The sequence below is a fragment of the Rhinoderma darwinii genome, chromosome 5 (genome assembly GCF_050947455.1).
Source record: "Rhinoderma darwinii isolate aRhiDar2 chromosome 5, aRhiDar2.hap1, whole genome shotgun sequence".
Lineage (NCBI taxonomy): Eukaryota > Metazoa > Chordata > Amphibia > Anura > Rhinodermatidae > Rhinoderma > Rhinoderma darwinii.
Window position 1 is genome coordinate 156,673,639 of NC_134691.1, and position 12,126 is coordinate 156,685,764.

At 42.9% G+C, this 12,126-nt stretch overlaps 1 protein-coding gene across 1 annotated transcript in view; it reads left to right on the plus strand.

Moving 5' to 3' along the window:
* The window catches only part of LYRM4 (LYR motif containing 4), a 112,958-nt gene that overhangs the window by 5,194 nt on the left and 95,638 nt on the right, over positions 1-12,126 (plus strand). The gene's annotated exons all lie outside the window — the stretch shown is intronic.

Consider the following 12,126-nt stretch of genomic DNA (forward strand, 5'->3'; position numbering starts at 1 on the left):
TCTCTACGGCAGTGTCAGAAGCTTGAAGTTTCAATCAGCCCTCTATGTGATTATCTGAACAATCTTAGAGCTAAATTAAATACATACATATTGAATAAATATTACACCAGGTAAGGCCCCGCACACACGACTGTAAAACCGCAGACCGTACTATGGTCCACGGTTTTACGGGCCCATTCGGTTCTACTGGCCACGGACACCTTTCCGTAGCGCTACGGATGAGTGTCCGTGCCGTAGAACCGTGCTGGGCTTAGTATGGAAGCACGGCCCGAAAATGTGGCCGCCCATCAGCGACTGGCCACACCCGCAATCGCGAGCTGTGATTACAGGCACGGCCGTGTGCATGGGGCCTTATACATCAAATCTAGGTAGGATTTAAACATATGATATGGATCCAAGCGATGTCCCTAATATATCAGGGAACGGCCAGAACATGGAGCAGGTCACGGGAAGGAGGAGTGGAGTTGCTGCAGATTATGAACTTGTAATATCAAGCCTTAATAATGTGGCAAAGCTTAGAGAAAGCATTTTCATGTATTCAAAAGCTACTTTTATGGAACCCGCGTGGTAATTTTCTTTTAAGCAATTTGCCTTTTCCCAATTAGTCCCTATGAGCACACACTTGAGATTGCCTCCGTCTGATAGGAAAAGGAAAAACACAAGGAGGTTAAAACCGTACCCTTCCACTTATCTCCAGTGTTTTTCCTGGCCCTGTCAGTCGGCAGGCACACCAGAGAGGTGATAAAAGTTCCATGGCTATTTTTTATTCTGCTCTACCTCTTTAACTGCGACCTTAGTTGAAATACAACAGACGCCGTCTTCTTCCTAGTGGCAATGGCCATGGCATTTCACTTCAATTGTCCTCAGTGAAGATACCCCCCCCCCCCCATCAGCAGTCTATGACAAGTCAAATGCGGGGTGGCAAACTGGGACCGGATTGACGCTGTGGCACATTCCTTTTCTGTCTCCTCGACTTTGACAGCTGATATAAGTGGCGCTCTGTGCTAACGCCATCGGCGATGTGGTACGCCAGGCCTTGATCATTTCCAGTGTCAGGATGCTCCGGAGAATACAGATATTCCAGAAGATGGCAAATTCAGCTCCTCCAGGCTGTTGAAGTGTCTACTCCTACTTTTTGCTAAATCCTCCAAGACTTCTATCAGTATAAGAACGTGGTAAATGTGTATTTTCTGTCCATGAAAACATTCACAACTTATCAAGGCATAATGGCACAGACCAGAAAAGAGGTTTTTTTTTTATTCCAAGAGGCCTTAAAGGCCCCAGAATGGTCATAGCGGCGCTTCTGACTAAGCAAGATCTTCGCTTTCAGAAAGTTTCAGATCTATTGCTGAAGCAGATTTATTTTTTCCTGCTGGAAGGAACAAGAATTATTTTACTGGGTCCAATAGAATGCCTAAATAGAACTTTCTATTTTTGGAAGATAGGTCTGATTTTTTTCCCCCGGATCAATTTACGTCTTGTCTTTTCATCAAGTTTTGAGGGACGTCCGATTCCTGGTAATATCACTGTTGTGCCAAATGTAATCCACTTCTTGATGACTGTCTTCACTGTAGGGATGCACGGTGCATCGAAACTTCGATACTGTTTCGATACTGTGCATCCCTAAACGGTTCGATACCGCAATTTCCTGTATTTCGATACTTCGCTGCGCAGCCGCACAGCTCAGTATAGTAATACATGAATGTATGGGAGCGCGGCTGCGGCTGTGTAATTCAGCCACAGCTCCGCTCCTGAGTCATGATAAGTTCGCGGGGTCAGGATGATGAGATGCGGCGGCACTGGAGACAGAACATGGCGGGCGCACCACAAAACACCCCCATGTTCTGTTTCCAGTGCCTGAACTGCCGCTCATTAGTGCAGCGCCGGCCGCATCTCCTCACGCTGACCGCGCGCGCACTTCCTGTCAGGAGCGGGGCAGTGGCTGTATTACACAGCCGCAGCCCCGCTCTATAACGGCGGAGATCAGAGAAACCTCTCATCTCCGCCGTTATTCCCCTGAATGATGCGATCACAGCTGACTGCAGCATTCGGGAGAAAATGAGAAGGGGGGATGCCCCTGGATGCGTCACAGGGAATTCCTGTGACGCGATCGAGGGCCATACCATATATGGGCAGACAGCCCAGGGTCTATTGACGGACCCCAGGGCTGGTTTACCATATTTCATGTTGTTAGGACATACCCAAGTATGTCCTAACAACTGCCTGTGTATTATTCGTCCACAGGTTAATGTACTGGCACATATCTGATATATGTCAGTACATTAAAGTTTAAAAACAAAGTATTGTTAAATTTAAAAAAAAAAAAACACATTCACCTTTTTTACAATAAACATTAAAATAAGTCTCAATACATAAAATATACACATATTCAGTAATGGCACGCACAACAATGTTTTTGCATCATTTATGATGTGTACGCTGTAAAAAAATTAAACACGGCTTTCATTCACTTATTAATGCGAGGTGCGATGAATTTAACCTCCATGTTCCTCACATTAATAGTAATTAACCCCATCATGTACTTCGCACATTAACCCATTATGACTGAGAAACAGGATGGGATTAATTAGTATTAATGCAAGGCGCGTTCAAAATTCATCACACGTCACGCCTCACATCAGAAAACGGAAGAATTTTTTTTTTATTACTGTTGGCAAAGTATCGAAATTGGTATCGAAATCGCAATACTAAACGAAGTATCGGTATCGAAGTCCAAATTCTGGTATCGTGACATCCCTACTTCACTGTGTTCCATGGTATATTTCTAATGCCTTCTAAATTCTTTGGTACCCTTCTCCTGACAGATGCCTTTCAACAATCAGATACCTTTGATGTGTTGTAAGCTCTTTACGGACCATGGCTTTTCCTGTCACATGCAATAAAGAAAATGTCAGGAAAATCCTAATAGAACAGCTGAACTTTATATGGGGTTACTCAGAATCACTTTAAATAATGGCAGCTGTGTACTGACTACTATTTAACATGAGTTTAAATGTGATTGGCTAATTCTGAACACAACCACATCTCCAATTATAAGAGGGTGTTCACACTATGGCCTTATTCACACGTTATACGTCCGTGCTACGCGCGTGATTTTCATGCGCGTCGCACAGACCTATGTTAGTGAATGGGGCACGCTACAGTAGTAAAACAAATGAATGAAAACAGAAAAGCACCTCGTGCTTTTCTGTTTGTAAACCTAAAACCAGAGTGTCATAATGATGCCGGCTGCGCGAAAATCACGCAGCCACGCACCATATGCTGATGCCACACGGACCTTTTGCGCGTGTGAATAAGGCCTCATGCAACCGCATTATTGTAGATTTGCTCTTTTTATTTTTCCCCTCTAAATGATTTAAATTTGTTTTTCAATGGAATTGTAGAGATTATGGGTCACATTAACCCCTTCAGGACTGAGCCACTTTTGGACCAAATGACAGCCTCATTTTTTAAATCTGACGCGTGTCACTTTATGTGGTAATAACTCGGGAATGCTTTTACCTATCCAAGCGATTCTGAGATTGTTTTCTGGTGACATATTGTACTTTATGTTAGTGAAAAAATTTGGTCGATTATATTCAACATTTTTGTGTGAAAAACACCAAAATTTAGAGAAAATTTGCAAAAAAATTAGCATTTTCTAAATTCAAATGTATCTGCTTGTAAGACAGATAGTTATACCACACAAAATAGTTACTAGCTAACTTTTCCAATATGTCTACTTTAGATTGGCATCATTTTTTGAACATCCTTTTATTTTTCTAGGACGTTACAAGGCTTATAAGTTTAGCAGCAATTTATCAAATTTTCAAGAAAATTTCAAAAACCCATTTTTTTAGGCAACAGTTCAGTTGTCAAGTGGCTTTGAGGGCCTTATATATTAGAAACCCCCACAAATCACCCCACTTTAAAAACTGCACCCCTCAAAGTATTCAAAACAGCATTCAGAAAGGTTTTTTTTAACCCTTTAGGCGTTTCACAGGAATTAAAGCAAATTAGCGGGGAAATTTACAAATTTCATTTTTTTTGCAGAAATTCCATTTTTCCTGTAATACTGAAGGTTTTTACCAGAGAAGCACAACTGAATATTTATTGCCCTGATTCTGCAGTTTTTAGAAATATTCCACATGTGGCCCTAGTGCGCTACTGGACTGAAATACCGGCCTCAGCAGCAAAGGAGCACATAGAGGATTTTATGGCCTTCCTTTTCTTAGATTATATTTCAGGCACCATGTCAGGTTAGAAGAGGTCTTGTGGTGCCGAAACAAAGGAAACACCCCAAAAAATACCCCATTTTGGAAACCACACGCCTTGAGGAATTCATCTAGGGGTGTAGTGAGCATTTTGACCCCACAGGTGTTTCATAGATTTCATTAGAATTGGGCAGTGAAAATGAAAAATTACATTATTTTCCAATAAGATGTAGCTTTACCTCCAAAGTTTTTAATTTTTTCAACAAATAAATGATGAAAAGCACCCCAACATTTATAAAGCAACTTCTCCAGAGTACGGAAATACCCAACATGTGGTCATAAACGGCTGTTTGGGGAAGCGGCAGGACTCGGAAGGGAAGGTACGCCATTTAGCTTTTGGAGCACTGATTTTGCTGGATTCATTTCTCTGCACCATGTCGCATTTGTAAAGCTCCTAAGGTACCAGTACAGTGGAAACCCCCCAAAAGTGACTCCATTTAGGAAACTTCACCCCTTGAGGAATTCATCTAGGGGTGTAATGAGCATTTTGACCCCACAGGTGTTTCATAGATTTCATTAGAATTGGGCAGTAAACATGAAAAATGTCATTTTTTTCCACTAAGACGTAGCTTTAGGTAAAAATGTTTCATTTTCTCATCAAATAAAGGAGAAAAATCACCGTAACATTTGTAAAGCAACTTCTTTAGAGTACGGAAATACCCCACATGTGGTCATAAACTGCTATTTGGACACACAGCAAGGCTCTAAAGGGAAGGAGCGCGATTTAGTATTTGGAGTGGAGATTTTATAAGATTTGTTTTTTGACACCATGTTGCATTGAGCTATAGTACCAGTACAGTGGTACCCCTGAAAAATTACCCCATTTTGGAAACTAGATCCCTCAAAGAATTAATCTAGGGGTGTAGCGAGCATTTTGACCGCACAAGTGTTTTGCAAAAATGAGTAAACAATAGATGTTGCAGATTGAAAATGGCTGTTTTCAACAAATATGCCATTTCAGTGCCCAATCTGTTGTGCCCAGCTTGTACCACCGTAGACACACATCCCATAAATTGTTAAGCGGGTTCTCCAGAATACCCCATATGTGGTCATAAATTGCCGTTTGGGTACACTGCCAGGCTCAGTTGGACCACCATTTGGCTTTTGAATCGCAGATTTTGCTTGGTGTATTAGTGGTATTTCAGCTTATAATGTGGGGGCATATGTGAGCTGGGCGGAGTACATCAATGGTATATGTAAGCTGGGCGGAGTACATCAGGCTATATGTAAGCTGGGCGGAGTACATCAGGCTATATGTAAGCTGGGCGGAGTACATCAGGCTATATGTAAGCTGGGTGGAGTACATCAGGCTATATGTAAGCTGGGTAGAGTACATCAGGGTATATGTAAGCTGGGCGGAGTACATCAGGATATATGTGAGGAGTACATCAGGGTATATGTAAGCTGTGCGGAGTACATCAGGGTATATGTAAGCTGTGCGGAGTACATCAGGGTATATGTAAGCTGTGCGGAGTACATCCGGGTATATGTAAGCTGTGCGGAGTACATCCGGGTATATGTAAGCTGTGCGGAGTACATCCGGGTATATGTAAGCTGTGCGGAGTACATCAGGGTATATGTAAGCTGTGCGGAGTACATCAGGGTATATGTAAGCTGTGCGGAGTACATCAGGGTATATGTAAGCTGTGCGGAGTACATCAGGGTATATGTAAGCTGTGCGGAGTACATCAGGGTATATGTAAGCTGTGCGGAGTACATCAGGGTATATGTAAGCTGTGCGGAGTACATCAGGGTATATGTAAGCTGTGCGGAGTACATCAGGGTATATGTAAGCTGTGCGGAGTACATCAGGGTATATGTAAGCTGTGCGGAGTACATCAGGGTATATGTAAGCTGTGCGGAGTACATCGGGGTATATGTAAGCTGCGGAGTACATCGGGGTATATGTAAGCTGCGGAGTACATCAGGGTATATGTAAGCTGCGGAGTACATCAGGGTATATGTAAGCTGTGCGGAGTACATCAGGGTATATGTAATATGTGTGGGTACATCAGGGTATATGTAATATGTGCGTGTACATCAGGCTATATGTAAGCTGGGCGGAGTACATCAGGGTATATGTAATATGTGCGTGTACATCAGGGTATATGTAAGCTGGGCGGAGTACATCAGGGTATATGTAAGCTGGGCGGAGTACATCAGGGTATATGTAAGCTGGGCGGAGTACATCAGGGTATATGTAAGCTGTGCGGAGTACATCAGGGTATATGTAAGCTGGGCGGAGTACATCAGGGTATATGTAAGCTGGGCGGAGTACATCAGGGTATATGTAAGCTGGGCGGAGTACATCAGGGTATATGTAAGCTGGGCGGAGTACATCAGGGTATATGTAAGTTGGGCGGAGTACATCAGGGTATATGTAAGCTGGGCGGAGTACATCAGGGTATATGTAAGCTGGGCGGAGTACATCAGGCTATATGTAATGTGCGGAGTACATCAGGGTATATGTGAGTTGGGCAGAGTACATCAGGGTATATGTAAGCTGTGCGGAGTACATCAGGGTATATGTAAGCTGTGCGGAGTACATCAGGGTATATGTAAGCTGGGCGGAGTACATCAGGGTATATGTAAGCTGGGCGGAGTACATCAGGGTATATGTAAGCTGGGCGGAGTACATCAGGCTATATGTAATGTGCGGAGTACATCAGGGTATATGTGAGTTGGGCAGAGTACATCAGGGTATATGTAATCTGTGCGGAGTACATCAGGGTATATGTAAACTGGGCGGAGTACATCAGGGTATATGTAAGCTGGGTGGAGTACATCAGGTCATAATAGGATGATGTAATAAATGGGGAGAATGAATAGTCCATGGATTGGTGTGGTCGCTTTGAACCAATCCTTTATGCACAGGCCGGGTTTATTGGGTATTATACAGAATATCTGCGCTCCAGTGTTGCCTTATATTTGACTTCTTCACTAGCCCTATAAGCCGCACAAGGCTCTAAAGTTTCCTCATCTCTGCTGCGTCTACAAGGTCCACCCGTGGGGTCCAGCAAATGACGATGTGGTGTATTTAGTGAAATTCTACTGGACCTAAAAATGAGTCTGGGCCGTCATTTAGAATCATTTTGCACCATTGCGTTTTGAGGGTCAGAACGTGTTATTTTTCCGGTGACGGAGCGGTGTGAGGGCGCGTTTTTTGTGGAACGAGCTGTAATTTTTATTGGTTCCATTTTGGGGTACATGAGATTTTATTTTTTTCTATCACAATTTATTAAATTTTTTGGGAGACGAGGAAACCAAAAAACAGCCATTCCAGCACGTTTCTTCTTTTTTTTTTTTACAGTGTTCACCGTGCAGTATAAACAACATGTTAACTTTATTCTGCGGTGCGATACGATTACAGCGACACCAAATTTATATCGTTTTTTTTACGTTTCACTTTGTTCCCACAATAATAATACTCTTTTCTAAAAAAATCATGTTTTAGTGTCGCCATTTTCTGAGAGCCGTAACTTTTTTATTTTTTAGTTGATATCGCTGCGGGACGGCTTGTTTTATGCGTGACGAACTGTAGTTTACATTGGTACCATTTTGCGTTACTTTTTGATTACTTTTTATTAATTTTTTTTTGAGACAAGATGACCAAAAAATAAAATGCTGTCATTGTTTTTTATTAAAAATGTTTACGGTGTTCACCGTGCGGTAAAAATAATGTGATATTTTTATAGATCAGGCCGTTCAGAACGCGGCGATACCTATTATGTATAGTTTTTTTTAATATTTTCATGTTTTTTCTAATAATAAAGGAGTTGATCAGGGAAACAGGACAAGTGGTGTTTTATTATTTATTTATTTATTAACTTTTATTTATTTATTTTTCTTTCACATTTTTTTTTACTTTTTTCACTTTTTCTTTTACACTGACCGGGGAACTTGAAGATCTGGTCTTCTGATCCCCGCTACGATGCACTGCACTACTTATGTAGTGCAGGGCATCGTAACTGTCATTTTTTATTTGAAAGTTAGCGTATTAGGTCCTGCCTCGGGCAGGACCTAATAGGCTACCGTACCTTGGCAACCAGGAAGCCTAGTAACGGCTTCCTTGTTGCCATAGCAACAATCGCCACCCGCGATCCATCGCAGGGGGGGCCCGGGGGTTACAGAGGGAGCTCCCTCCCTCTGTCAACCACTTCAATGCGGCGGACGTCATTGACAGCCGCATTGAAGGGGTTAAATGGCTGCGATCGGCGGTAACAGCCATCGCAGCCATTGCATCGGCATGTCAGCTGTGTATAACAGCTGACAGCCGCTGAAGATAAAGCGCGCACAGCTCCTGTGCTCGCTTTATCTGCCGGGCGTAACTGTACGCCCGAATGCGGGAACTCACTTGGTTTTCGGACGTACAGTTACGCCCAATAGCGGGAAGGGGTTAAAGGTGGAAAAAGTTCTGAAATGATTCATCTTGGACTGATTTTGTAACATGACAAAAACCTGGCATTTTAACAGCGGTGGGTAGACTTTTTATATCCACTGTCTACACCATGGTGGCCAAAATTGTGGACTCCTTTTGAAATTATGTTTTGCAACTTTGCATGCTTATAGAAAATGTTATGCTTCACTCCGTGCAAATATTTATAAAAATGTACTGCTGCATTCAATACAAAAACAGAATTCAAATATCTGCACTACAAAAAGTGAAATTACGAATATTGCAATTATTTATTTGACACTAGAATCTGATATTTATCAGTATTTATTATGGTAGACTTTATGTATATAAACGAAAACCTATTGTATGTATGATTTGCCGTTCAGGCAAATACTGCATTGTTAGCTTGCAATGTAAAGGTGTTATTCTGAGATAATAATTTGTCCTTAGTACTCATGACACCCACTTACCAAATCACAGCTCCTGCATAAAGAGACCTCCTGCTGTTCCTGAGTGTTTTACTTCCCCATGTGTCTTGTCCCTTTGCCCTTCCGCTGCTTTTGTGTTTCTCCTTTGACCCATAAACCCATTAGCTTGTTGTATCGCTGGTTCATCAATTGATGTTGGTGATTCAGGAGGAACCTTACTACCATCTCCAGATCATCTGCTTCTCTTTATCTTTCACTTTCCAATAATGTTTGAACCATATTATTATCCCTCCTACTTGTGTTGGGTGCAGATTGAATGAATAATGTGTTTCCATTTCTTGACTTGTATGTAAATGAATTCCTATAAATTTTCTTTGAAATTTTTCAACAACGTATTCCAAGAATTGAGTTTGAGGCTTTATTCAGACGAACGTGAAAAACGTCCGTGCAACGCGCGTGATTTGCACGCGCGTATCACGGACCTATATGTGTCTATGGGGCCGTGCAGACATGTCCGTGGTTTTTGCTCAGCGTGAGTCCGCTGAAAAAAAGTCACGACATGTCCGTTCTTTGGGCGTTTTGCACGCATCACGCACCCATTGAAGTCAATGTGTGCGTGAAAACCACGCATGCCGCACGGAAGCACTTCCGTGCGAACTGCGTGATTCGCGCAAGAGCTGTCAAAAGGATGAATGGAAACAGAAAAGCACCACGTGCTTTTCTGTTTCCAAGCATCCAAACGGAGTGTCTTTGCGTGGAGCGAACCCCGACAACCGAAGCTAACTTCACCGGGTTCGGCCAAACTCGTTTTGGCCGAACCCGGCAAAAAAATTTCCGGTCCGCGAAATCAGGAGACATTCACTGTGCATGGTGATGAAAGAGTTAAACTGTTTCAGCACCATGGACAGTGACTTGCGATCCCAAAATACATGAACCTGTAAAAAAACCCGAAGTTCTAACTTACCGATAACTCCTGTCTCCTTCCTGCAGTCCGACCTCCCGGGATGACACTTCAGTTCAAGTGACAGCTCCAGCCAATCACAGGACAAGCACAGGCTGCAGCCAATCACAGGCTGCAGCGGTCACTTGGACTGCCGCGTCAACCAGGGAGGTGGGGCCCGATGTCAAGAGAGGCGCGTCACCAAGGACGCGTCACCAAGGCAACGGCCGGGAAGTTCTCGGTAAGTAGGAACTTTATCTTTTTTTTTTTTTACAGGTTTTTCGCTGTTGTGTTCGGCATTCACTGTCGAGGGTGATGAAAGATTTAGCTCTTTCAGCACCTTGGACAGTGACGGGCGTCGACAAGCCTCATCTCTATGATGCCGGCTGCGCGAAAATCACGCAGCCGCGCATCATACACGGATGACACACGGAGCTGGCAAGTGATTTTTGCGCGCGCAAAACGCCGCGTTTTTGCGTCCGCAAAAACGCCACGTTCGTGTGAATCCAGCCTTAATATCCATTTTAAATATGCCTTGATAAGGATCAATATTCCAACGACCTTTAGCATAGAATTAAAAAGGAATATCACCCTTATTTGTGTGGGTGTGTGTGTGTGTGTGTGTGTGTGTATATACATATATATATATATATATATATATATATATATATATATATATACATACACACACACACACACACAATTGGGGAGATTTATTAAGCTAAACGTTCTTAATTTGCGCCTCATAAGTGTCATACATGTCTTGTCCCGGAATTCAGATGACCGTAGTACACGTCCGTGTGACGACCGTTAAAACAACGGCGTGACACGGATGCAGGTATTTCAGTGGGAGAGTCTATGAGGGATCCGTGAAAACGGGACCCGCACTGGTGCAACTTTGACGTGAAAAACTGCAGCTTTTCACGTCAGAGTTTGCACCCGTTCATGTGAATCTGGCCTTAGACACTTGTTGCACCTTAACTTGAAAAATGTCTAGAAAAGGGTGCGTGGCTTACAATGAGCCAAGGTGTGCCAATATTTTGCTGCAAAATATTGGTCTAAAGTAAGCCAACTAAAAGTTGGCGTAAGGAAGAGAAAACGGTTTAGCAAGCTGCGCCAAAATTATTATACAGACTGCACCACTGTGATGAATTTGGAACATCTTTTAACCCTTTGTCAACGTTTGACATAGTTACGTCATAGCCGGCAAGGGAAGGTATGAAGCCTGCTAAGAATCGCTTGTTCAAAAAATCCAATATTTGGAATAAAGACATTTTGAAAAATCAATATTCAAATGTGTTCTTTGAGTGCTCAAAGTTTTTCTATGGACTTATAGTGTTGGTTTCTAAACACGAACCTGTACAGCACCATCACACCTCCCTTTGGACTGCATTCTTACATATCTTGTTTTGCTCTATACTAAGCAGGACGGCTGTATGTTACAGCCGACACTTCAAAGTGATGGGCGAAATCGTAGCTGACCCTTAGATGCCGCGGTCAATAGCGATTGTGACAACTTGTGTGGCGATGGTTGTCATGGAATCCTGGAGGCCTAATGAATATCCGGAGATCTGCCACCTTTCTGCTCCTATTAAGCCCAGTGCTTACTAGGAGCCGGTAAAAAAACAAAAAACAGTATACTGCAATACATAAGTACCTATGTATTACTTGTCTTCACTTCCAAGTTCAGTTACTTCTCTATCAACCATTCCTAGATGAGATAGAGGTCCGTTAGACTTCGGGCCTGCTCACATCAGAACCCCGCAACGGAAAGTCCAACTGAAACCACAACTTCCGTTTCCGTCACCCTTGATATCAACGGTGACGGAAACATTGCTAATGGTTTCCATTCGTCACCATTCCGCCATGTTTCCGTTTTAACGACGGATTCAATAGCGCAGTCGACTGATATCAATGGTGACGGAAACGGAAGCTGTGGTTTCAGTTTGACTGACTTTCCGTTGCGGGGTTCACCCGGCGGAAACCTCCACGGAACCCCGGAACGGAAAGTCAACACTGATGTGAACAGGCCCTTCATCTAGACCGTTCTTTTCACTGTTGTTAAAGTATTCGTATAGCATTACTGGT